At 45.8% G+C, this 24413-nt stretch overlaps 1 protein-coding gene and 1 long non-coding RNA gene across 2 annotated transcripts in view; one reads left to right on the top strand and one right to left on the bottom strand.

Annotated features, from left to right (window-relative positions):
* LOC124802742 (sodium-dependent noradrenaline transporter-like) overlaps positions 1–24413 on the bottom strand; it is a 423112-nt gene that overhangs the window by 218912 nt on the left and 179787 nt on the right. The window lies entirely within an intron of this gene.
* LOC124802743 lies at positions 11844–23749 on the top strand. The gene is made up of 3 exons (XR_007017151.1): positions 11844–11912; positions 18277–18344; positions 23106–23749. It is a non-coding gene; the product is annotated as an uncharacterized LOC124802743 (long non-coding RNA).

Raw genomic sequence — 24413 nt, 5'->3', positions numbered from 1 at the left:
TCATTCATGTAGGTAGGGGGAAATGATTGAAGAAGTGTTTCATGAGATAAAAGAAATCATTCAGATAGTTAAGGGAGGCGAAAGTTTAATTGTGATGTGGGACTGAAATTTGATATCAGCAAAAGGAAGAGAAAGAAAAAAATAGTAGGTGCATATGGAGTGGCGGAAAGGAATGAAAGGAAGCCACCTTGTAGAATTTTGCACAGAGCATAAATTAATCTTAGCTAACATTTGGTTTAAGAATCCTGAAAGAAGGTTGTATACGTGGAAAAGAACTGGAGTCACCAGAAGGTTTCAGATTGATTATATGATATTTTGGAAGCAGATTTTAAATTTTAAGACTCTTGTAGGGGCTGAAGTGGGCTCTGACATGTAGATTAAAACTGAAGAAACTGCTAAAGGTAGGAAATTAAAGAGATGATACCCAAATAAGTTAAGACAACCAGAGGGTGCTGAGAGTTTCAGAAGGACTAGAACAAGGGAGAGGAATACAGTAAAAGACGAATGGATAGCTTTATGAGAAGAAATGGTGAAGCAGCAGAGGATCAAATAGGTAAAAAAAATAAGGCCTAATAGAAGTCCTTGGATAACATGGGAGGTATTGAATTTAACTGATGTAAATAGAAAACGTAATAATGCACCAAATGAAGCAGGCGAAAGGGAATACAAACGTGCAAAAGACGAGGTGAGCAGGAAGCGTTAAATGGAGCAGTACGATTGGATAGGGGACAAAGGTAAGGATTTAGAAGCATATTTCGTTAAGATAAATACTGTCTGAAGGAAAATTAAAGAGGCCTTTGGAGAAAAGAGAAACAGGAGTGTATGAAAAGCTCAGACGGAAAATCAGTCTTAAGCAAAGAAGGGAGTGCTGAAAGGTGGAGGAAATAAATATACTAGGAAGAGAAACTTCCTTACAAAAGAATGGAAAACCTGGTAGACACCGACCTCGAGGACGATCAGTTTGGAGTCCGGAGAAATTTAGAAACATGCGAGGCAATACTGACCTTACGACTTACCTTAGAAGGTCGATTAAGGAAATGAAAACCTACGTTTATAGCGTTTGTTGAATTTGAGAAAGCTTTTGAGAATGTTTACTTCCACCTCTTTGAAACCTTGAAGGTAACAGGGGTAAAATAAGGGGCGTGAAAGGTTGTCTACAACATTTTCAGAAACCAAACGGCAGTTTTAAGAGTCGAGGTGCAGGAAAGGAAAGCAGTGGTTGAGAAGGGAGTGAGACAGGGTTGTCGCTTACCCCCGATGTTATTCAATTTGTACACTGAGCAAGCAGTAAAGGACAGCAAATAAAAATTTGAAGTAGGAATTAAAGTTCAGGGAGAAGTAAAATAAAACCTTTGAGGTTCGCTGATGACATTGTAATCCTGACAGAGACAGTAATGGATTTGGCAGACCAGCTGAACGGAATGGACAGTGTCTTGAAAGGAGGACATAAGATGAACATCAACAAAAGCAAAACAAGGATAATGGCATGTGGTCGAATTAAATCAGTTGATGCTGAGGAAGTCAGATTGGGAAACGAAGTATCTTCCAATGTCTCTTGGAAAATGCATTTCCAACAATGATGTCAGAAATACTCCTTTGTGATACTGACAAGGAGATAGAGTCAATAATTAAATCACTGAAGACTAAGGACTCATGGATACGATGGAGTACCCAGCAGACTATTGAAGTACTGTGCTGCACATATTAGCCCTGTACTTAGTCATATTTGTAATTATTCCTTTGAGAATGCTCAGTTTCCTGAACGATTAAAGTACTCACTAGTAAAGCCGCTTTATAAAAAGTGAAATACGAATAATATAGACAATTTCAGACCTATTTCTATGCTATTAGTGTTTCCTAAAGTTGCTGAAAAGCTGTGTAGGGAAGGATAAGTGATCATTTTCTTTCACATAATTTGCTATCAAATGTACAGTTCGGATTTAGAAGTGGTTTAACAACTGAAAATGGTATATTATCTTTTATCTGTGAGGTACTGGATGGATTAAACACAAGGTTTCGAACGATAGGCATCTTTTTTTATTTAACTAAGGCGTTTGATTGTGTTGATCATAAAATATTACTCCATAAGTTGGACCATTATGCAATATGGGGAGCAGCCCACAATTGGTTCATCTTTTACTTTAAAAACGACACCGAAAGGTCATTATCAATACTGTTGAGAATGGCTATGATGTGGGATGTGAATGGGGCACAGTTAAATGTAGAGTGTCCCAGAGATCAGTGCTGGGGCCACTCCTGTTCCTTAATTATATAAATGATGTGCCCGCTAGTATTACAGGTGTTTCTAAAATAATTCTGTTTGCTGATGACACTAGTTTTGTATTAAAGGATGTTGCGTGCAACGTTGGCACTGTTTCAAGTAGTGCAGTTCATGACATAAGTTCATGGCTTGTAGAAAATAAACAAATGCTAAATCACAGTAAGACTCAGTTTTTACAGTTTATATCGCAGAGTTCAACAAAATCCTACTTTTAATTTAATGTGATTAGTGAAACTGAGCAGTTCAAATTTCTAGATGTTCAGGTAGATAGTAAACTGTCGTGGAAAGCCCACATTCAGGATCTTTTACTATTCGAGAGGTATCTGAAGTAAGTGATAGTTCGACACGAAATGTAGTCTGCTTTGGAATTTTCATTCGCTTATGGCGTATGGTATTATATTTTGGGGTAACTATTCCCATTCTCAAAGAATATTTTTGGCTCAGAAACCGGCGGTTCGGGCAATAAATGGTGCAAGTTTGCGAACCTCTTGTCGACCTCATTCGTCTGGGTATTCTGACACTGGCCTCTCAATATATGTATTCTTTACTACCGTTTCTTGTTAACAATATCAGCTCATTCCCGAGAATTAGCAGCTTTCACTCAGTTAATACTAGCAGAAACCCAATCTACATTTGGATCGCACTTCCTAGACTCGTGTGCAGAAAGGTATACAATATATTGCTGCATCGATTTTCAATAAGCTACCACTAGAATTCAAAAACCTTAACAGTAACCCACGGGCTTTCATTTCGAAAACGAAGAGTTTGCTCATGGGTGACTCCTATTCTGTCGAGGAGTCCCTTGAAAAATTAAGCTGATTAGTGCGTTATATTGTTGATCGCGTTTACAAAAGTATGGCATGTCTTTTTTGGGTTCATAAACATTTTATTTTATCTGTTATTAATTGTATGTTGTAATTTCATGTACTGACGAAAATTTGCTCCTCAGTTTGGTCATACGGACCTAGACGTGTAAAATAAAGTAAAATAAAATTAAAAATAGAAGATGAGGTTTGTTATTTGGGTAATAAAATAACTGATGGCCGAAGTAAAGAGGGTATAAAATGTAGACTGGCAATGGCAAGAAAAGCGTTCCTGAAGATGAGAAATTTGTTAATATCGAATATAGACTGAAGTGTTATGAAGTCTTTTTTGAAACATTTGTATGGAGTGTAACCATGTATAGAAGTGAAACGTGGACGATAAACAATTTAGACAAGAAGAGAATAGAAGCTTTTGAAACGTGTTGCTACAGTGGAATCACGTAACTGGTGAGGAGATACTGAATAGAATTGGGAAGAAGAGGAATTTGTGGCACAACTTGACGATAAGAAGGGATCGGTTGATAGGATAGGTGCTGAGGCATTAAGGGATCACCAATATATTATTGGAGGGAAGTCTGGGGGGTAAAAATCGTAGAGGAAGACCAAGAAATGAATATACTAAGCAGATTCAAAAAGATGTAGGTTGCAGTAATTATTCGGAGATGTAGAGGCTTGCACAGGATTGAGTAGCATGGAGAGCTGCATCAAACCTGTCTTCTGCCTTAAGGCCACAACGACAGCAGCAGCGACAACAACAATGATAACAAAAAGAACATTTTTTGGACCTGGTCAGTCATTCATTAGTGCAGTAGAAATGCCTAAATAGCAGGTTGATAAAAGTAAAGTAAATAGCTCTTAAAAACTCTGCATGTAATTGAAAAATGAAAGAACTGAAGAACATGGCATCAAGAGGATTCCATAAGCATCTAAACAGGCTTAGTTCGATGAAAGATACTGTAAGACGTCGTGGTCTCCTGAACTTCATTGCTTACATATTCCGCCCTAACAATCATATTCCGCACATTAGGACGCTTCATTCGAACCCAAACTCGATAAGATAAAGTCAATGTTGTATGAATTCATGTAAACGATATGCAATTAACAAGTAAGCGCACCATGGTTGAAATACTTGAGGCTTGCGTACACACACACATTCCAGACACGACGGTCACAGAAGCTTTTGGTTCGGGAAAGAAACAGCACAACGGGACGCCGGTCCCTTCACAGGACGATCCAGCCTATGTCGGCCGGTGACCGCCCGTGTAGCGGACAGCATGGGCCCGAATGAAATGGGGGAACAACCCCGTGTTCGGCTTAAAAGCAAATTCCGCTACATTGTGTGGGAGCGGCCAGCCTACGCATTCTTTACACATAGCACGCAGTTTCAGAGATTTTCACAGGGAGACAGCAAACGCCAAACGCCAATGCTACAGGTTTCCGGATTGGTCGCCTTAAACAAAACGTCATTCTCCCGTTTTAGAAGAGCAATGCTGATTGGCAGACGATATTTTTGACGCCTTGAGCTGAAGGAATAAGGGTTGGTTGGTTTGTGGGATTAAAGGGACGAGACTGCGATGGTCATCGGTCCCTTTTTCCAAAAAATTAAAACCGCCCAAAGAGAATAAAAACGAACAGCACAAAAGACGTCAGACGACACGGGACAAGAAAGACTCCGACAGAGATCAGACAAAACAAATTAAAACACACAGAGAGTGACGGTGGTCGGCCGACCATAGAGAAAAGAGGAAAAGCCAACCACCAAGAACACATTAAAAACCCAGTTTACAATCAGAGGCTCAAAGCCAGAATCAACACTAAAAAACAAACACTCAGATTAAGCGATAAAAACCCCCTGCCCGAATAAAACGCAAAACTAAGTCCACCATGGCAGAGTCATCTAGTAAAAGGGCAGGGAGCGTATCAGGCAGCGCAAATGTCTGCCTCAGCACAGTTAAAAGCGGTCAAGTTAATAAAATGTGCACCACCGTCAAAACCGCCCCACAGCGACAGAGAGGCGGATCCTCACGACGCAATAAATAACTGTGAGTCATTCGGGTGTGGCCAATGCAGAGCCGACAAAGAACAACCGAATCTCGGCGAGTGGCTCGCATGGATGACTGCCACACACGCGTCGTCGCCTTGAGAGAACGGAGTTTGTTTGGCGGGGGCAGATTGCGCCATTCAGTGTCCCAAAGCGAGAGTACTTCGCGGCGGAAGACCGCCCGCAAATCAGTCTCCAGAAGGCCAATGTCCAGGGTGGGTTCACTGGTGGCCTGTTTGGCCAGGCGGTCTACAAGTTCATTGTCTGGGATACCGACATGACCGGGGGTCCACACAAAGACCAGAGAGCGGCCGCAACAGGCAAGAGAATGCAGGGACTCGTGGATAGCCATCACCAGACGAGAACGAGGGAAACACTGGTTGAGAGCTCGTAAACCGCTCAGGGAATTGCTACAGATGACGAAGGACTCACCTGAGCAGGAGCGGTTATACTCTAGGGCACGAAAGATGGCGACCAGCTCAGCAGAAAAACGCCGCAGCCAGCTGGCAATGAATGTTGTTCATTGTGGTCCCCTAGAGTCAGAGCATAACCGACACGACCAGAAACCATCGAGCCGTTAGTGTAAACAACGCCAGAGCCCTGATACGTGGCCAGGATGGAATAAAAGCGGCATCAGGAGGCCTCCGGAGGGACTGAGTCCTTTGGGCTCTGTGCCAATTCGAGCCGAAGGCAAGGGCGAGGCACACACCACGGGGGTGTGCGCAGAGGTGCCATGAAAGGAGGTGGAACAGGGAAAAACCCAAGCCCAGAGAGGAGCTCTTTGACGCATACGGCAATCGGACAACCCGACCGGGGCCGACGTTCTGGCAGATGGACGACTGACTGCGGGAACAGAACACGGTAATTTGGATGCCCGGGCAAGCTAAAAACATGGGCAGCATAAGCAGCCAGTAATTGTTGGCGTCGTAACCGCAATGGAGGGACACCTGCCTCCACTAGTATGCTGTCCACAGTGCTGGTGCGGAAAGCACCAGTGGCAAGGCGTATCCCGCTGTGGAGAATTGAGTCCAGCACCCGCAACGCAGATGGGGATGCTGAGCCATGAGCCAGGCTCCCATAATCCAGACGGGACTGGATTAACGCCTGGTAGAGCCGTAACAGGGTAGATCGGTCGGCGCCCCAGCGGGTGTGGCTCAAGCATCTCAGAGCGTTGAGATGCCGCCAACACGCCTGTTTAAGCTGCCGGATATGAGGCAGCCAAGTCAACCGGGCATCGAAAACCACCCCCAAAAACCTGTATGATTCCACCACTGAAAGAAGTTCGCCGGCAAGATAAAGCCACGGCTCCGGGTGGACAGTACGTCGCCGGCAGAAATGCATAACGCAGGTCTTGGCTGCCGAAAACTGGAACCCATGAGCTACAGCCCAAGACTGCGCCTGGCGGATAGCGCCCTGTAGCTGACGTTCAACAGCTGCAATGCCAGTAGAGCTGTAGTAAAGGCAGAAGTCGTCAGCATACAGGGAAGCGGTGACAGAATTTCCCACGGCCGCAGCGAGCCCGTTAATGGCTATTAAAAACAGGCAGACACTTAAAACAGAACCCTGTGGCACACCGGTCTCCTGGACGTGGGAGGAACTATATGAAGCCGCGACTTGCACGCGGAAGGTACGATACGACAGAAAATTTCTGATAAACATCGGCAGAGGGCCCCGAAGACCCCATCCATGAAGCGTAGAAAGGATGTGATGACGCCATGTCGTATCGTACGCCTTCCGCATGTCGAAAAAGACAGCGACCAGGTGCTGACGGCGGGCAAAGGAAGTACGGATGGCCGACTCCAGGCTCACCAGATTGTCAGTGGCGGAGCGGCCTTTACGGAACCCACCCTGAGACGGAGCCAGAAGGCCCCGAGACTCCAGTACCCAATTCAAGCGCTGGCTCACCATCCGTTCAAGCAACTTGCAAAGAACGTTGGTGAGGCTAATGGGACGGTAGCTGTCCACCTCCAGAGGGCTCTTTCCAGGTTTCAAAACGGGGATGACAACGCTTTCCCGCCATTACGACGGAAACTCCCCCTCGACCCAAAGACGGTTGTAAAGATCGAGGAGGCGCCGCTTGCAATCCACTGAAAGGTGTTTCAGCATCTGACAGTGGATGCCATTTGGCCCAGGAGCGGTATCAGGGCAAGAAGCTAGGGCACTGCGAAATTCCCACTCACTGAATGGAGCATTGTAAGATTCTGGGTGGTGGGTGCGAAACGAAAGGCTCCGACGTTCCATTCACTCTTTAATGGAGCGGAAGGCCTCGGGGTAATTCGAAGAAGCGGAACTCATAGCAAAGTGCTCTGCTAAGCGGTTTGCAATGACGTCGGAGTCAGTACAAACTGCTCCAGTCAGTGAGAGCGCAGGGACGCTGGCAGGGGTCCGATAGCAGTAGACGCGTCGAATCTTGGCCCAGACCTGCGATGGAGTGACATGGAGGCCAATGGTGGACACATACCGCTCCCAGCACTCCTGCTTGCATTGGCGGATAAGGCGGCGGGCCCGCGCACGCAGCCGTTTGAAGGTGATGAGGTGTTCAATGCAGGGATGTCGCTTGTGACGCTGTAGCGCCCGCCGGCGACCACCAAGGCACAGTCCGCCGCCGAGGGGACCCAGAGGAACGGGGAATGGCAGATTCGGCGGCAGTAACGATGCCGGTGGCGACCGATTGAATCACCGCATCAATGTCACCATGAGAGAGAGGCTCAATAGCGGCAGTGGAGGAGAACAAGTCCCAGTCAGCCTTATTCATAGCCCATCTGCTAGGGCGTCCAGAAGAGTGACGCTGTGGTAGTGACAGAAAGATCGGAAAGTGGTCACTACCACACAGGTCGTCATGCACACTCCATTGGACAGACGGTAAGAGGCTAGGGCTACAGATTGAAAGGTCAATGGCAGAGTATGTGCCATGCGCCACGTTGAAGTGTGTGAAGGCACCATCATTTAAAAGCGAGATATCGAGCTGCAACAATAAATGCTCAACGGTGGCGCCTTGACCCATTGCCACTGACCCCCCACAGAGGGTTATGGGCGTTGAAGTCGCCCAGTAGGAAGAAAGGCGGCGGCAATTGGGCTATCAGCGCAGCCAGGACATGCTGCGGGACATCACCATCCGGTGGAAGGTAAAGACTGCAGACGGTAACAGCCTGTGGCGTCCACACCCGAACAGCGACAGCCTCTAAAGGTGTTTGGAGAGGGACTGACTCGCTGTGCAGAGTGTGAAGGACATAGAGGCAGACGCCACCAGACACCCTTTCATATGCTGCCCAGTTCTTATAATAACCCCGATAGCCACGGAGGGCAGGGGTTCGCAGTGTTGGAAACCAAGTTTCCTGAAGAGCAATGCAGAAGAAAGGGTGAAGGCTGATAAGTTGGCGGAGCTCAGCTAGATGGTGGAAGAAACCGCTGCAGTTCCACTGGAGGATGGTATTGTCCATGGCGGAGAAAGGCGTGACGGGACTGGGAAGGCAGATTACGCCGCTGGGTCACCTGCTGCCTCCGATGGAGCACCCGTGCAAGTGCTATCCATTGCGTCTGAGGGACCGGCGAGAGCGAGGTCCTCAGCAGACGCAAGGATCTCCACCTCATCGTCAGATGCAGAGCTTTTAGGTAGCGGTGGAGTAGGTGCCAACGCAGGTGTCTTGGTCTTACGGGTCTTCAAAGTCGTTTTGTCTCGCTGTTCCTTTGGTTGCCGTTGTTGAGAGGGCTTATTGGAGTCAGTCTCCGGGACCGAAGAGGATCACGAAGCCCGTCGACCAGCGACCTGTGGCTTCTTCAGCTACTGGTTGGCGTCTGCTGTGCCGCTGGTAGGAACCTGGGAAGGGAGTGACCCAAGGGATCCCTTCCGAGCGAGAGAAGCCGAAGAAGACTTACGCTTCTCCGGCTTAGAAGTGGGGACTGGTGTCCCCAGTGGTTTAGTGGGTGCTGCTCCCGAGGTAGATGGTGCGGGAGCAACAGCAAGAGACGGGGCCCCCATCGTCAAGGGGGCATGTGAGGTCCTCTGACTCTGAGAGCTGACTGTATGTCTTGCAGCTGAAGGAGCTGGAGCAGGAGTGACAGTGGAGGCATAAGATGACATCATGCGCACGGGATGTAGCCGTTCAAACTTCCGCTTAGTCTCAGTGTAGGTCAGTCGGTCCAGGGTCTTATATTCCATGATTTTGCGTTCTTTCTGTAAGATACTGCGGTCCGGCGAGCAAGGGGAATGAGGCTCTCCACAGTTGACACAGACGGGAGGCGGAGCACATGGAGTATCGGGATGAGATGGGCGTCCACAATCTCGACATGTGAGGCTAGAAGTACAGCGAGAGGACATGTGACCGAACTTCCAGCACTTAAAGCACCGCATCGGGGGAGGGATATAGGGTTTGACGTCACATCGGTAGACCATCACCTTGACCTTCTCTGGTAATGTATCTCCTTCGAAGGCCAAGATGAAGGCACCGGTAGCTACCTGATTGTCCCTCGGACCCCGATGAACGCGCCAGACGAAATGTACACCTCGGCGCTCTAAATTGGCGCGCAGCTCGTCATCAGACTGCAAAAGTAGGTCCCAATGGAAAATAATACCCTGGACCATATTTAAACTCTTATGTGGGGTGATGGTAACGTTAACATCCCCCAACTTGTCACAAGCAAGTAACCTGCGTGACTGGGCAGAGGATGCCGTTTTTATCAAAACTGACCCACAGCGCATTTTGGACAAGCCCTCCACCTCCCAAAACTTGTCCTCTAAATACTCTACAAACAACTGAGGCTTCACGGATAGAAACGAGTCACCATCAGCTCTGGTACAGACGAGATACCTGGGCGAATACACGTCACTGTCATTCATTGTCTTTCGTTCCTCCCATGGTGTGGCCAGGGATGGGAACGATTTGGGGTCATAAACGTTAGCTTTAAAATGAGCCCTCGAACGCTTAGAGACTGCTGGCGGCTGGCCGCCAGCGAGAGATGATGTACCACGCTTCATTGCGGGTCATCCGCCCTGATGCCACCTACTCCGACCAAGGGCCCTCCCCACGGGCGCCACCCAGCCGCAGCAATAGCCACCTGGCAGGATAGCCATTGCCAAGAGTCCTGATGCCCCAGGGAGATGGGCATCTACTCCTTAGCATACGTGGGGAGTTAACGGCGCAGGCATCAGTAAAGCGATCCCTGTGTTGTCAGGGGGCTACAACCAACAGGGTACATGGTGGCCCCACCACAACGGACTGGCTACCGTGCTGGATGTTAGGTGACATGTGGTCCATGGTCGCCGTCAGTGCAGAAAGTGGCCCTGCACATTGCTTGGCAGAAAGGGCACGCAGGAGCGTATCCATGCCCAAGAGATGTAGAGCGGGCAGGACTGCAACGCAACGACGAATAAGCTGGCGAAAGTTCTCAACGCAAGATGGACACAATGCACCAAGTAAGGCGCCCTTCCCCAATCGGCTCGCTCTTCGGAAAAATTTTAAGATGTGGATGTCAAACCCGACAGGGGACCATCACATAAGGCCGAAACGTTTGAGACTCCTTTTAGTCGCCTCCTACGACAGGCAGGAATACCGCGGGCCTATTCTAACCCCCGAACCCGCAGAGGGAAGGAATAATGGAAGAGACCGAAAGATATACCCCTTAACCGGTGTACCACGCCAATAGTTAGACTAGGGGCGAATAGGAATCCTTGACTTCATCAAGGCATAGGGAGAGTTTGATTGGCGAAGGTCAATCCAGATAGAACGAGAGTTATCTTATTTGTCAGCAGCGAGCGGCGCAGACAGCAGTCATCGCAGCTTACGGTATTGTGCGCTACAGCTATTGCGAGCCCCATATTTCCTCCACAACAGTACACTTCACTGCATTTCACACGTGACAGCCTCGACCATACCTAGCAACGTTCTATAGGATAATTATTCAAGTTGAGTAGGCGCGCCTCTCAGCCATTCTGCCAAGTCAACAACCATCTTAAACTTTGTATAGAAATTTCATTAGCGAATCCTATCCTTGAGAGGTAACTTCACATTCCGAAAAGAACCAGGATATAACTTGTTCAATTCATAACTAAAAGAGTCATTTTGATTTCTCAGAATTTTTCCAAAATAAATAATAACTTTCGTTAGTTTCATGTTTTTTCTTACACTAACTAGCACTACTCCTGTACCCAAGTATCCCACTAGTTACGTAAGAAATTTTGTGAATTTTTGTGTCATTTCCTTACAGCGGACGACTCCAGAAGATATTTATTGCTGAAAGTTTTTCAGGCATTTCTCTTTAGAACGTTAGGAGCGTTTGTCTGACTTCTGTAGTAGTGTGGGGGTGGAAATTGCATCTTGCAGGAGCAACAGGGTAAAGGGTACATCTCAGATTAATCCGTTGCGCAGAATAACAGAATAACAGATCAGCCCCACACCTCAGAATACAAATAGCCGGGTAGTGTAAGTTTGGAATTTATTTCTGGTGTCAGTGAGATGACAGGCGTCACGTTAGCGTTGCAGTGTTGCTAAGTTATGCAGGATACTCGAACAGAGCCAACTGTTATGAATCATTTCTTTCGAGTGGTGCCTGCGGTACGGTGACTCAGTTATCCGCAGACGTGACTTTATCGGCTCTGAAGGTAACGCCCGCTTCCGCTGATAGGCGCGTCCGCTGATCAGGAGATACGGCCCAAGATAAGCAGCGGCCCGTGCCAGGTGGTCCTCTATATTACGAGGTGAGGTGACTGGCAGCAGCCACAGTCCAGCGACAGACGTTCGTCTCGGCGCAACGGCCGGCTTCATACTTTGTGAGTACCAGGACTCTCAGTTATTCACTTCTTAACGTGAATCGAAAATAACGGTTAGATTATCATCTCACTAAGTTCGGCTCTCTAACACGCTTTCCGAAGCACCTTGGATGCCTCATAATTTCACACAATACCAAATCCTAGCAGGTGATGACACCCTCCTCTTTTCCAACGGAAAAAAATCGCAAACACCAATGCCCTGTAGAGCAACCTTTTGTGTGCTGTTTCAAATCTCGTCCAGTTATTCGCATCGCAACTAAGTTCCATTATTAAATAATTTAGAAGCACGAGGCGTGGATGAAATCCACTGCACCGAAAGTGAAGGCTGTTACATTTATATTTGGCAAACCACCAGGAAGAATAAAATCAGATAGAAATAAAAACATACCGGAATCGGGAGGTGAAACACAACCGAGATATCTACGTTTGCATATCACAAACGTGAATAATATTCTTACCACTTTGTATCAAACGAGAAAAGGCGCCATAATGGGTACTAAAATGTATAATGAAGTACACCGCAAAAAGAACAAATTTCTCATTTAATAATAAAATTTGAAAAACATGGAATTTCTTGATGCCTTTCAAAATATCTGTGATGTGTTTCGTTGTGAACGAACCTGCCTACATTAACATCTTCCACTATATGTGTGCCTGACTGTAGGTAATATTCCGTATGTGCCTAGCCTGCGAACAACAGACTACGCCATATCTCTCGGTAAACACGCTATCTGCTTACAGACATGCATCCGTGCGTCATCCAGCTACTTGTTATCGCCGACTTCCCGTCTAGGTTAATTCACCGATATATCTTAAGCATCATCTGTCGGACATTACATGTAATATAGATTAGTAAAAATTTTAGCCTGTAGACCTGCTACATTCATACCTGTGTTATTTTCAAACAGTCTGCCAATGCTGGGGCAGCTTTTCGTTTCTCCGACTGTAGAAATCACGTGGTTTTCAGGCGAAGAACTCGTCGAGACATGTTCGGAGCGTATTTTCATCAAGAAAGGAAGTCCGTTGAAGGTTTTCGGTAGAGAGCGGAAGAGGTGAAAATCTGAAGGCGCAAGGTCAGGTGAATAAGGTGGCTGCGGAATGACTTCCCAACTTTACTCCGGTATTGTGTCCTTTGTCAGTGTAGCAGAAAGCGAGTGGGCTTTACCGTGGAGTAGCATCATTTCAAGGAGTCTTCCTGGCTGTTGTTCTCGGATTGCGTCTGCAAGACGTCTCAGTTGTTGACAGTAAATGCAAGCAGTGATGGTTACACCTCGGGGAAGCAATTCGTAGTACACCACAACGTCGCTGTCCCCACCAGATGAATGACATTATCTTTCGTTGATACGCTCAGTTCTTTCTACGGGGAGATGCTGCTTTCCTTCTGTTAGCTTAAACACACGAGCCAATTGAAGACGAGCAAGAAGAGATGCACATATGGCCACCAGCTGATTTTTGTGGTTTTGGCTTAGAGAATGCGGTACCTGTACTCTCGATTTTGAATCTTCACCATTGCATGAAAATGTCGCACGATGGTGGAATGGTCACAGTTCATCATATTTGTCAATTCTCGAGTACAGTGACGTGGAAGCGTTGTGAATCATTGCGCGTACACGCCCTTCATCAAACGGCGAAAGTTTTCCTGAACGTAGAGAGTCAGTAATGTCAAAACGGTCCTCCTTAAAACGATTAGATATAACGTGCTCTGTGCGTTATGCCCATACACGGCCCAAGTGTTTCTGGCTTCCTACGCTGCTGTCACTCCTCTATTGAACTCAAACAGAAAATGTTGTCGGAAATGTTTCGATTTCTTCTATTGGCACTCAATATTCTAGCCTCCACAGCTCCACTCACTATCTCCAAATGACCAAAGGACAATATGTAGACTGAAAGCGTAACAAACAGCGTAGTGCAAATAAAAAAATGACAGTCGACAAATAAACACATAGCAACTAGAGTAACAATTTGGAAAACAAAAACGCTTCGAACTTATGCACCAATCCAGTAGTTTTAGCGATTTATCTGCACTCGGCTGCTGCTTAGACCGTCTACAAGAGCCCCTGTTGACTACTCCTCTTACTTCCTATCGTCTGTATAGCTGGAACAGCTTCTGTTTCACCGATGTGTCCGGAGCATTCCAACAAACATTTCATAGCCTTAACTGGCTGGCATGGCTGTCTTGTAAAACATCCTAGTGGAGGTGGCTTACCGTTACCTTCTGTGACTTGCTATGAACTGTCAGGTTCATCTCTGTACCGTGTGGATGAGTGCATGGAGTGCACCTCTTACGTGGTACTGTTTGGTGCTGTCTGCCTGGTCTACTTTCTCATATTCTACCAGTCTGTCCTCAGCACTACAGTTGACTTCAAGGATTCGTGGTGTGCAAGTTTTATTTGTTTGTCAGCACTTATTTCGGTTATGATGATTTCAATACAGATTTAATGACGAGTTATTATGCAGTATTATTCATAATTACGATACAGTGTTAACTTTAACTTGCCAGTTGACAGAGAGGGATTTGCCGGGACCGCCATGGGGTGTGGACATGCTTGTCTGTATGTGTGTGTGTGGGGGGGGGGGGGGGGAGGGAAGGGGCAAGGCACGCCTATATACTGCAGTGCAGGCACCGTAAGCTGTCCTTCATGCTGCACAAAAGCGAAAGTCATGCACCGAGGTAAAAATCAAAATCAAATGGTTCAAATGGCTCTGAGCACTATGGGACTTAATATCTCAGGTCATCAGTCCCCTAGAACTTAGAACTACTTAAATCTAACTAACCTAAGGACATCACACACATCCACGCCCGAGGCAGGATTCGAACCTGCGACCGTAGCGGTCTCGCGGCTCCAGACAGTAGCGCCTAGAACCGCTCGGCCACAGCGGCCGGCAGGTAAAAATCGTGTAAATATTGTTCGTAATCAAAACTGATATTGGCTTACGTAGAGGCAGGGTTCATAAAGATCCTAACTGCAACAATTATGTGCATTTGTCATATGGAAAGGAAGCAGTTTGAAAGTGAGGCACAAAATAGTATGACAACAATAGTTACCTTAGCGCAACACTGCCAGCTAAGTAAAGTTGGCTGCAAACAGTAACAAACGAGTACTGTTCGAAACCTTTCGACTTTTATCCATTCAGATCTATGGACATGAAACGCCAACTTTCGGTTAACACACCGAATCTATAACTGCTAGTGCGTTATTTTAACACACTTTTTGTCTCTCTCTTATAGCCAGCTGTGATCACTTGAACGTGGACTAAGGGCCGAAACTAGTTGTGTAAACAATTCTTGGTACAACTGGAGGTGTCATTCAATAAAACTGGTACTGACAGCTGTGGGTTCCCCTTGCCGCGTGTCCTAAAAATTAATTTCCCATTGAGATATAATCTTGGCACCATAAGTAGTTAATATTATCCGCTATTGACATCATTTCATCCCTTGAAATATGTTTCTGAGAGATATCATACAGATCTTCTCTTCATCTTCGCTTTGATTACTGCCATGAAATCTTGGCACCATTCATAGTTAATATTACCCTCTACTGACATCACTTGATCCCTTGAAACATTTTTCTGAGAGATATCACAGAGATCTTCTGTTTATCTTCGCTTTGATTACTGCCATGAAATGTCAACCAGTCATATATTCAGGCAATGGCCGTTAGTAAACACTACTTTTGTATGTCCATAGTGTCCGTAGCGCCCATACAATTATTAAAGATATTTAAAATCCGTCTGTACAATTACAGAAATGAATATGCTATTTTTAGTGGTTGCAAAGTGGATATTAAATACCAGGTAAATGAGCGTTGGTAAGAATGTGGGAATCACATTTTAGCTGTCGTTATTGTCCTGGGCGACGTCCTATCTGAGTTGGTTTGCCGTTACCTACCCTGACCTGTTATGAAATTTCGAGTTTATCTCTGTAGCGCATGGATGAATGCACAAAAAATGGTTCAGATGGCTCTGAGCACTACGGGACTTAACATCTGTGGTCATCAGTCCCCTAGAACGTAGAACTACTTAAACCCAACTAACCTAAGGACATCACACACATCCATGCCCGAGGCAGGATTCGAACCTGCGACCGTAGCAGTCGCGCGGTTCCGGACTGAGCGCCTGAACCGCTAGACCACCGCGGCTGGCGATGAATGCACAGTGCGGGTATTTGACATAGTATTGCATATGGCTGTCAATTTAGTCACTAATCTATACTGTTTCAAATTATCTTTATTCTGAGGAGCACCTTAAGCCCGCCTATTATATGGCTGCTGCTGTTGCTATTGTTGCCGCTGCTTACGCCGATATCCGCACTTCAATTGGTAGGTTTTATCAACCAGCTCAATTCTTTCTTTTGCTTCGGGCATTTTCTGAAGCAGTCCACTAGTACGTGCTGTCACAGAAGCTGTCATACATTTGTCTTTTACCCTACATCAACTACACAAGTAATCTTTACTCAAGGTACAGCTTATGTCAAAATCATCTCTAGTTTCGTGCTCTTTCCCCGAGATCATGAAAACCTAACAGTTTACTAAACAAATACTGGAAAATGATCTTAGCTTCTGAAGAAACGAAATACATCAAACCAGCAGCCACGTATGTTGACAGAATCCACGTAAGTTGTTCACCACCAGAGCTACAACATTTGAAAAAAAAAATGGTTCAAATGGCTCCGAGCATTATGGGACTTAACTTCTGAGGTCATCAGTCCCCTAGAACTTAGAACTACTTAAACCTAACTAACCTAAAGGACATCACACACATCCATGCCCGAGGCAGGACTCGAACCTGCGACCGTAGCGGTCGCGCGGTTCCAGACTGAAGCGCCTAGAACCGCTCGGCCACTGCGGCCGGCCAACATTTGAAAACCAGCTTCTACTCTACTGCACGTAACATGTCAACGGCTATGTGCTGAAGCGTTGATCGTATGCTATTTATCAGACCTTTAATGCTTCTCAGACTGTACAATTTAGCAGCTCGTTGTGGAGCAAATACGAGTTTTCCATCGATGAAGTAGCTCCATCTCCTGTATGGTGGTTACGTTGTTAGGACACGAATCGCAGGGAAAATATGAAATGAAGGATACACAGCCAGTTTACACCTCTCTGATACTACCGAAGATATCACCATACCTCACACTGCCATCCGGTAGAAACATCGCTAACAGCAGTGTCACGTGGACTCCTTACACTAGACACTGCACACATGTTCTGGATTTAATCAAGGAAATGGTGTATTCTGGTGCCTAGGAACTATATGCCACCACTTATTCCCACTTGACAGGTCAAGTGGGGAATTTCTTCCACCACCAAAATCAAATTTCTCTGGGCAGGTGGTGGTGCAGGGGGTCATCCCATTTCTATTAACTGTTACATTACTTAAGTGTGAGATTACACACATTTGCATAGATAATTCTGCTGATTATCAGTTCTGGAGTTCAGTCACTTTGTAATTAATATGTACGCAGTCATAGGGCAATACAACCGCTTGCGTGCTAGAGAGTGTGGCACATTCTGATATTAAAAGCAAATGCAAAACTGTGAAAAAGTTCTTTTGTATGATTTATTATTTATGACGTTTAAACATTATATCAGCCACAGGGGCCAGTTAAGTTGGACACTGTGTGAAAATTATTAAAATCAAGAGCATCATACGTAACGTTACCATCCGCATCATTACCACTGTAACACTGTATATGACTACTTATAGCTTCCGTCCATAAAATGTTTCTGCTAATATGCGGATTATTCATCTTATGTGTAAGATACTTTTGGCATATGTTTGATACTTAAAATGTAGATGTCGTGTGACTAGGGCCTCCCGTCGGGTAGACCGTTCGCCGGGTGCAAGTCTTTCGATTTGATGCCACTTCGGCGGCTTGCGCTTCGATGGGGATGAAATGATGATTTTTAGGACAACACAACACCCAGTCCCTGAGCGGACAAAACCTCCGACCCAGCCGGGAATCGAACCCGGGCCCTTAGGATTGACATCGTGTCGCGCTGGACACTCAGCTATCGGGGACCGACTTCTTGATACTTAAGTAATATTTAGAGCTTCCGACTTTAACTATTTAGATGGCCTTATTTTGCTTCATGATTTAACTAGGTATCTGAAATATTATTTCCTTTGTGTAATGCTTTACTGTTTTACACTTTGAAAACACAGGACATTTTACTCAAAACACACTTTCTTCAGTCACAGAGCCAAAGGTCCAGATTTCGAGTCTCGGTCCGGCACATAGTTTTAATTTGCCAGGAAGTTTCACTTTCGTCAGTCATCTGCAGGTCTCTTATGTTGCAAAAAGGTACAATATATAATTTATTATAGAAAACGGCAATGATTTGATTATTTCTTATCTTTTCAGAAGTGACTCCAAAGACCGCCATCTGGCAGTAAACTGAACAGAGCAATGGCAGCAACAGCGAAGCACAGGTGAGGGAACGTACTATATCTAAATTCGTAGGTGCCATGTGCTTAAATGGAACCTCATTGACCATCATAATAAAAAATTATTTCCTAAGGATTTACCTACTAATGCTGCAGTATGTTAAACAATAAAATTAAATCAAATTACACTGCCAGTACAAAATTAGCAACCATGCATATGGAGAACATGAAATGATTAAATTTACAGATGAATAATACTAGCGGTTCTGCAGTATCATGTGTCGCCCCGTGCTGAAACACCCGTATTAGTAAGTGGTGTAGCCTCCATGGGCGGCAATGCAGCCGCTGACTCTGGGATTCAGTCCATCGTACAATTTGCGAATGCTGTCCTGAGATACATTAGGCCACGACTGTTCGACCTACTCACGTAGTTCTGTAAGAGTTCTTGGTTAACGAGACGCACGAGTCACTTCTCGTCCCATCATATCCTACACGTGCTCGATAGGAGACAAGAGCGGAGATCGTGCTGGCCAGAGACATTGCTGCATGTCTTACACAGCACATTGAGTTTCACGGCCAGTGTGTGGACGAGCATTATCCTATTGGAACAACGCATGACTTCCCCTTGACTTATGTCAAAGCGGTAGGTGGATCAAAACAAAATGTCCAGACACTCTGTGACCAAAATGGTACTGAAACAGAGGATGACAGACTGAAGGCGGAAATACTAAATGTCTTTTTCCAAAGCTGTTTCACAGAGGAAGACTGCACTGTAGTTCCTTCTCTAGATTGTCAAAATGGTAGATATCGAAATAGACGACAGAGGGATAGAAAAACAATTAAAATCGCTCAAAAGAGGAAAGGCCGCTGGACCTGATGGGATACCAGTTCGATTTTACACAGAGTACGCGAAGGAACTTGCCCCCCTTCTTGCAGTGGTGTACCGTTGGTCTCTAGAAGAGCGTAGCGTTCCAAAGGGTTGGAAAAGGGCACAGGTCATCCCTGTTTTCAAGAAGGGACGTCGAACGGATGTGCAGAACTATAGACTTATATCTATAACGTCGATCAGTTGTAGAATTTTGGAACACGTATTATGTTCGAGTATAATGACTTTTGTGGAGACTAGAAATCTACTCTGTAGGAATCAGCATGGGTTTCGAAAAAGACGATCATGTGAAACCCAGCTCGCGCTATTCGTCCACGAGACTCAGAGGGCCATAGACAAGGGTTCCCAGGTAGATGCCGTATTTCTTGACTTCCGCAAGGCGTTCGATACAGTTCCCCACAGTCGTTTAATGAACAAAGTATGAGCATATGGACTATCAGACCAATTGTGTGATTGGATTGAAGAGTTCCTAGATAACAGAACGCAGCATGTCATTCTCAGTGGAGAGAAGTCTTCCGAAGTAAGAGTGATTTCAGGTGTGCCGCAGGGGAGTGTCGTAGGACCGTTGCTATTCACAATATACATAAATGACCTTGTGGATGACATCGGAAGTTCACTGAGGCTTTTTGCGGATGATGCTGTGGTATATCGAGAGGTTGTAACAATGGAAAATTGTACTGAAATGCAGGAGGATCTGTAGCGAATTGACGTATGGTGCAGGGAATGGCAATTGAATCTCAATGTAGACAAGTGTAATGTGCTGCGAATACATAGAAAGAAAGATCCCTTATCATTTAGCTACAATATAGCAGGTCAGCAACTGGAAGCAGTCAATTCCATAAATTATCTGGGAGTAGGCCTTAGGAGTGATTTAAAATGAAGTGATCATATAAAGTTGATCGTCGGTAAAGCAGATGCCAGACTGAGATTGATTGGAAGAATCCTAAGGAAATGCAATCCGAAAACAAAGGAAGTAGGTTACAGTACACTTGTACGCCCACTGCTTGAATACTGCTCAGCAGTGTAGGATCCGTACCAGATAAGGTTGATAGAAGAGATAGAGAAGATACAACGGAGAGCAGCGCGCTTCGTTACAGGATCATTTGGTAATCGCGAAAGCGTTACGGAGATGATCGATAAACTCCAGTGGACGACTCTGCAGGAGAGACGCTCAGTAGCTCGGTACGGGCTTCTGTTGAAGTTTCGAGAACATACCTTCCCCGAGGAGTCAAGCAGTATATTGCTCCCTCCTACGCATATCTCGCGAAGAGACCATGAGGATAAAATCAGAGAGATTAGAGCCCACACAGAGGCATACCGACAATCCTTCTTTCCACGAACAATACGAGACTGGAATGGAAGGGAGAACTGATAGAGGTACTCACGGTGCCCTCCGCCACACACCGTCAGGTGGCTTGCGGAGTTTAGATGTAGATGTAGATGTAGAACGGCGCTGGTTAGCATCTCCTCCAGAAACACCAAAGGTGAACCAGAGTTGTAGCTTATCTGACCCCAGACCACAAGGCGTGGGGTGGACTTAGTGCGTCTTGGGCGAATGCACTCTGTGAGATAGTCTCCAATACGATCCTCTGATGGCACCAGTTGAGCCATGCAAGTCGATGCTGCAGTGTGAGTTGTGCTGTGGTACCTGTACGATCTGCCATTGCTGCCCTTAGAGTACGACGATCCTGGTGGACGTCTGTGCTGCGTTAGCATCGAGAACCTCGCCTCTGGGTGTGACGATGTCCACGTGACCAATGATAGCAATGTCGTTGCACAACTGACGCAGAACGTCCAACTTGTGTGGCAGTTCTCCGAAAGGACCATCCAGCCACTGGGAAGACCACACTTTCACCCGCTTAAGACTCGGTCAGCTGACTGTAGAAAGCACAATTACATCTCCGTGGCCTGGTTGCCTGCTGGTTTCACACGTCTGCATCACATTGAGCCTTCTGGCTTAAAGTATTCCCTATTAAAGGATAGACGCAGATGCCGCTCCGGTAGCTATAACACCACGGTATCTGTTGGCAGACGACGCTGAAACCATTATCAGTACATGTGCTATCCTTCAGGTGGCATATTCCGTTATCGGATCAAAATCGACGGTGTCTCTGCAGGTGTAGTAAATTTTATTTTCGGCAGTGTATACACTACTGGCCATTAAAATTCCTGTACCACGAAGATGACGTGCAACAGACGCGAAATTTAACCGACAGGAAGAAGATGCTGTGATATGCAAATGATTAGCTTTTCAGAGCATTCACACAAGGTTGGGTTCAAACATGGCTCTGAGCACTATGGGACTTAACATCTTAGGTCATCAGTCCCCTAGAACTTAGAACTACTTAAACCTAACCAACCTAAGGACATCACACACATCCATGCCCGAGGCATGATTCGAACCTGCGACCGTAACAGTCCCGCGGTTCCGGACTGCAACGTCTACAACCGCACGGCCACCGCGGCCGGCTCACACAAGGTTGGCTCCGGTGGCGACACCTACAACGTGCTGACATGAGGAAAGTTTCCACCCTATTTCTCATACACAAACAGCAGTTGACCGGCGTTGCCTGGTGAAACGTTGTTGTGATGCCTTGTGTAAGGAGGAGAAATGCGTACCATCACGTTTCCGACTTTGATAAAGGTCGGATTGTAGCCTGTCGCGATTGCGGTTTATCGTATCGCGACATTGCTGCTCGCGTTGGTCGAGATCCAGTGACTGTTAGCAGAATATGGAATCGGTGGGTTCAGGAGGCATCTTATCCGCATGGCTGTAACGGATCGTGCAGCCACGTCTCGATCCCTGAGACAGAAGATGGGGACGTTTGCAAGACAACAACCATCTGCACGAACAGTTCGACGACGTTTGCAGCAGTATGGACTATCAGCTCGGAGACCATGGCTGCGGTTACCCTTGACGCTGCATCACAGACAGGAGCGCCTGCGATAGTGTACTCAACGACGAACCTGGGTGCGCGAATGGCAAATCGTCATTTTTTCAGATGAATCCAGGTTCTGTTTACAGCATCATGATGGTCGCATCCGTGTTTGGCGACATCGCGGTGAACGCACTTTGGAAGCGTGTATTCGTCATCGCCATACTGGCGTATTACCCGGCGTGATGGTATGGGGTGCCATTGGTTACACGTCTCGGTCACCTCTTGTTCGCATTGACCGCACTTCTAACAGTGGACGTTACATTTCAGATATGTTACGGCCCGGGGCTCTACCCTTCATTCGATCCCAGCGAAACCCTACATTTCAGCAGGATACTGCACGACCGCATGTTGCAGGTCCTGTACGGGCCTTTCTGGATACAGAAAATGTTCGACTGCTGGCCTGGCCAGCACATTCTCAAGATCTCTCACCAATTGAAAACGTCTGGTCAATGGTGGCCGAGCAACTGGCTCGCCACAATACGCCAGTCACTACTCTTGATTAACTGTAGTATCGTGTTGAAGCTGCATGAGCAGCTGTACCTGTACATGCCATCCAAGCTCTGTTTGACTGAATGCCCAGGCGTATCAAGGCCGTTATTAAAGCCAGAGGTGGTTGTTCTGGGTACTGATTTCTCAGGATCTATGCACCCAAATTGTGTGAAAATGTAATCACATGTCAGTTCTAGTATAATATATTTGTCCAATGAAAACCCGTTTATGATCTGCATTTCTTCTTGGTGTAGCAATTTTAATGGGTAATAGTGTATTCAAGCATTCTGGATGAACGTCCAGAGTACCTTAATATTTGAAATTATTGTTTCTATGTTCTATAAGTTATTTTAATCGGAACTATTCATATTTGCTAAAATTATGCATTTAACTAGACTTAAAGTAATCAATCTGGGATTCCATGTATCAAACTGGCGACTGCCACGCTTAATATTGTGTGTTGGTTATACAGTATCGCTGCCTTGCTTACAGTTTCGTGAATGAGCTGGGCCACAGTCCTACACGAAAGCCTGGGATGGTCCGCCGCGGCTCAGTGATTTTCCAGCAGTCTGGGGAACGCCACACCCACACGCAGGACGTGGGCTGGGGGGTGCGGCCCATCACCATCATCGTACCCACCAGCAGCAATCCGAGGCCCAGCGGGCGCATCATCCTCTTCAACCAGTGTTCGCCGCAGGGTCCACAGTCCGAATGTTGATGCGAATCACGATAGGCAGGGTTTCTCGACGAGCACAAGCGACAGGAGATGCGATGATGCAGACCACTTCTTGGGAGGACTACCAGACTGATCAAGCTGAGCAGTGTGCTGTATAAGTTGAGACAACTCATTCATGTTCAAAGGCATGAGACCTCAAATATCCGTTTGGTTACCCAAATTAGATTTCCTGCCGTTTCACTATGCCACTCCTGGCGGATAAGTACGACTCTGCCTTTTTTCTCCCCCATCTTTCTCAAATGTTATCTTGTGCTCCGTCTACCATGGCCTCAACACTGAGGGGATGTTCAGTTTGCTGTTCACTTGTCTTTTATGGACTGGCTGTCACGATGCTTTCAAAAGCCCGATGTTCTGACCAACGAGAAGTTACCATTAAACACTTTTCTAGCGAGAAGATTAAATAAAGACATGTAATATGTTGGCAAATAAGAATCTCAAATTTGTGTTATTTCTACGTATTTTTTATTTATTTCGTATCTTTTAAGTGCTATCTATTTAAAGTGTTAATGTGCTTACAATGGTTGTTTTTGTACTCAGATTGGGAGAGTAACGTCAGTCATATAAATATGTTATACAGTATTACTGTATAATTCTTTTCTGTTGCCCTACAGACATTAAACATCATTAAATAGCACTAAATTGCAGCTGCAAATCTTTTTTGTTGTCTTTATTGTCTTTTTTCTCTGTGTACAAAGGTGTACCTACTTACAGTATAGGATGTGTCATAACACCCAAAGTAAACCCTGAAGCTAAAGTCTGAAGCTGCTTTTCCAATAAAATAGTAAACTGTTTACACGTTGCCGAGAACTAAGACCAGTGTGATATTTGTTTGGTTTTAGGTGGTATCCACCAATTATCCAGCCACAATTTGTATGTACATTCACATACGGCGCACTTTGGAAAGTTAAGTGTTACAGAAACATACATACATGGTTACATTTACGGATAGAAACATTCAAAAGAAAATGAAATTCAGTATTGATGTCTGAGTCTTTTAGATAGATTCCTACTATCTGACAAACAACATATACAGTGTTATTCAAATGTAAACATTTAAAAGTAAC

The sequence above is a fragment of the Schistocerca piceifrons genome, chromosome 6 (assembly GCF_021461385.2).
Source record: "Schistocerca piceifrons isolate TAMUIC-IGC-003096 chromosome 6, iqSchPice1.1, whole genome shotgun sequence".
NCBI lineage: Eukaryota > Metazoa > Arthropoda > Insecta > Orthoptera > Acrididae > Schistocerca > Schistocerca piceifrons.
Note: the sequence above shows the minus strand (reverse complement) of the source record. Positions and strands in the feature narration are given on the sequence as shown.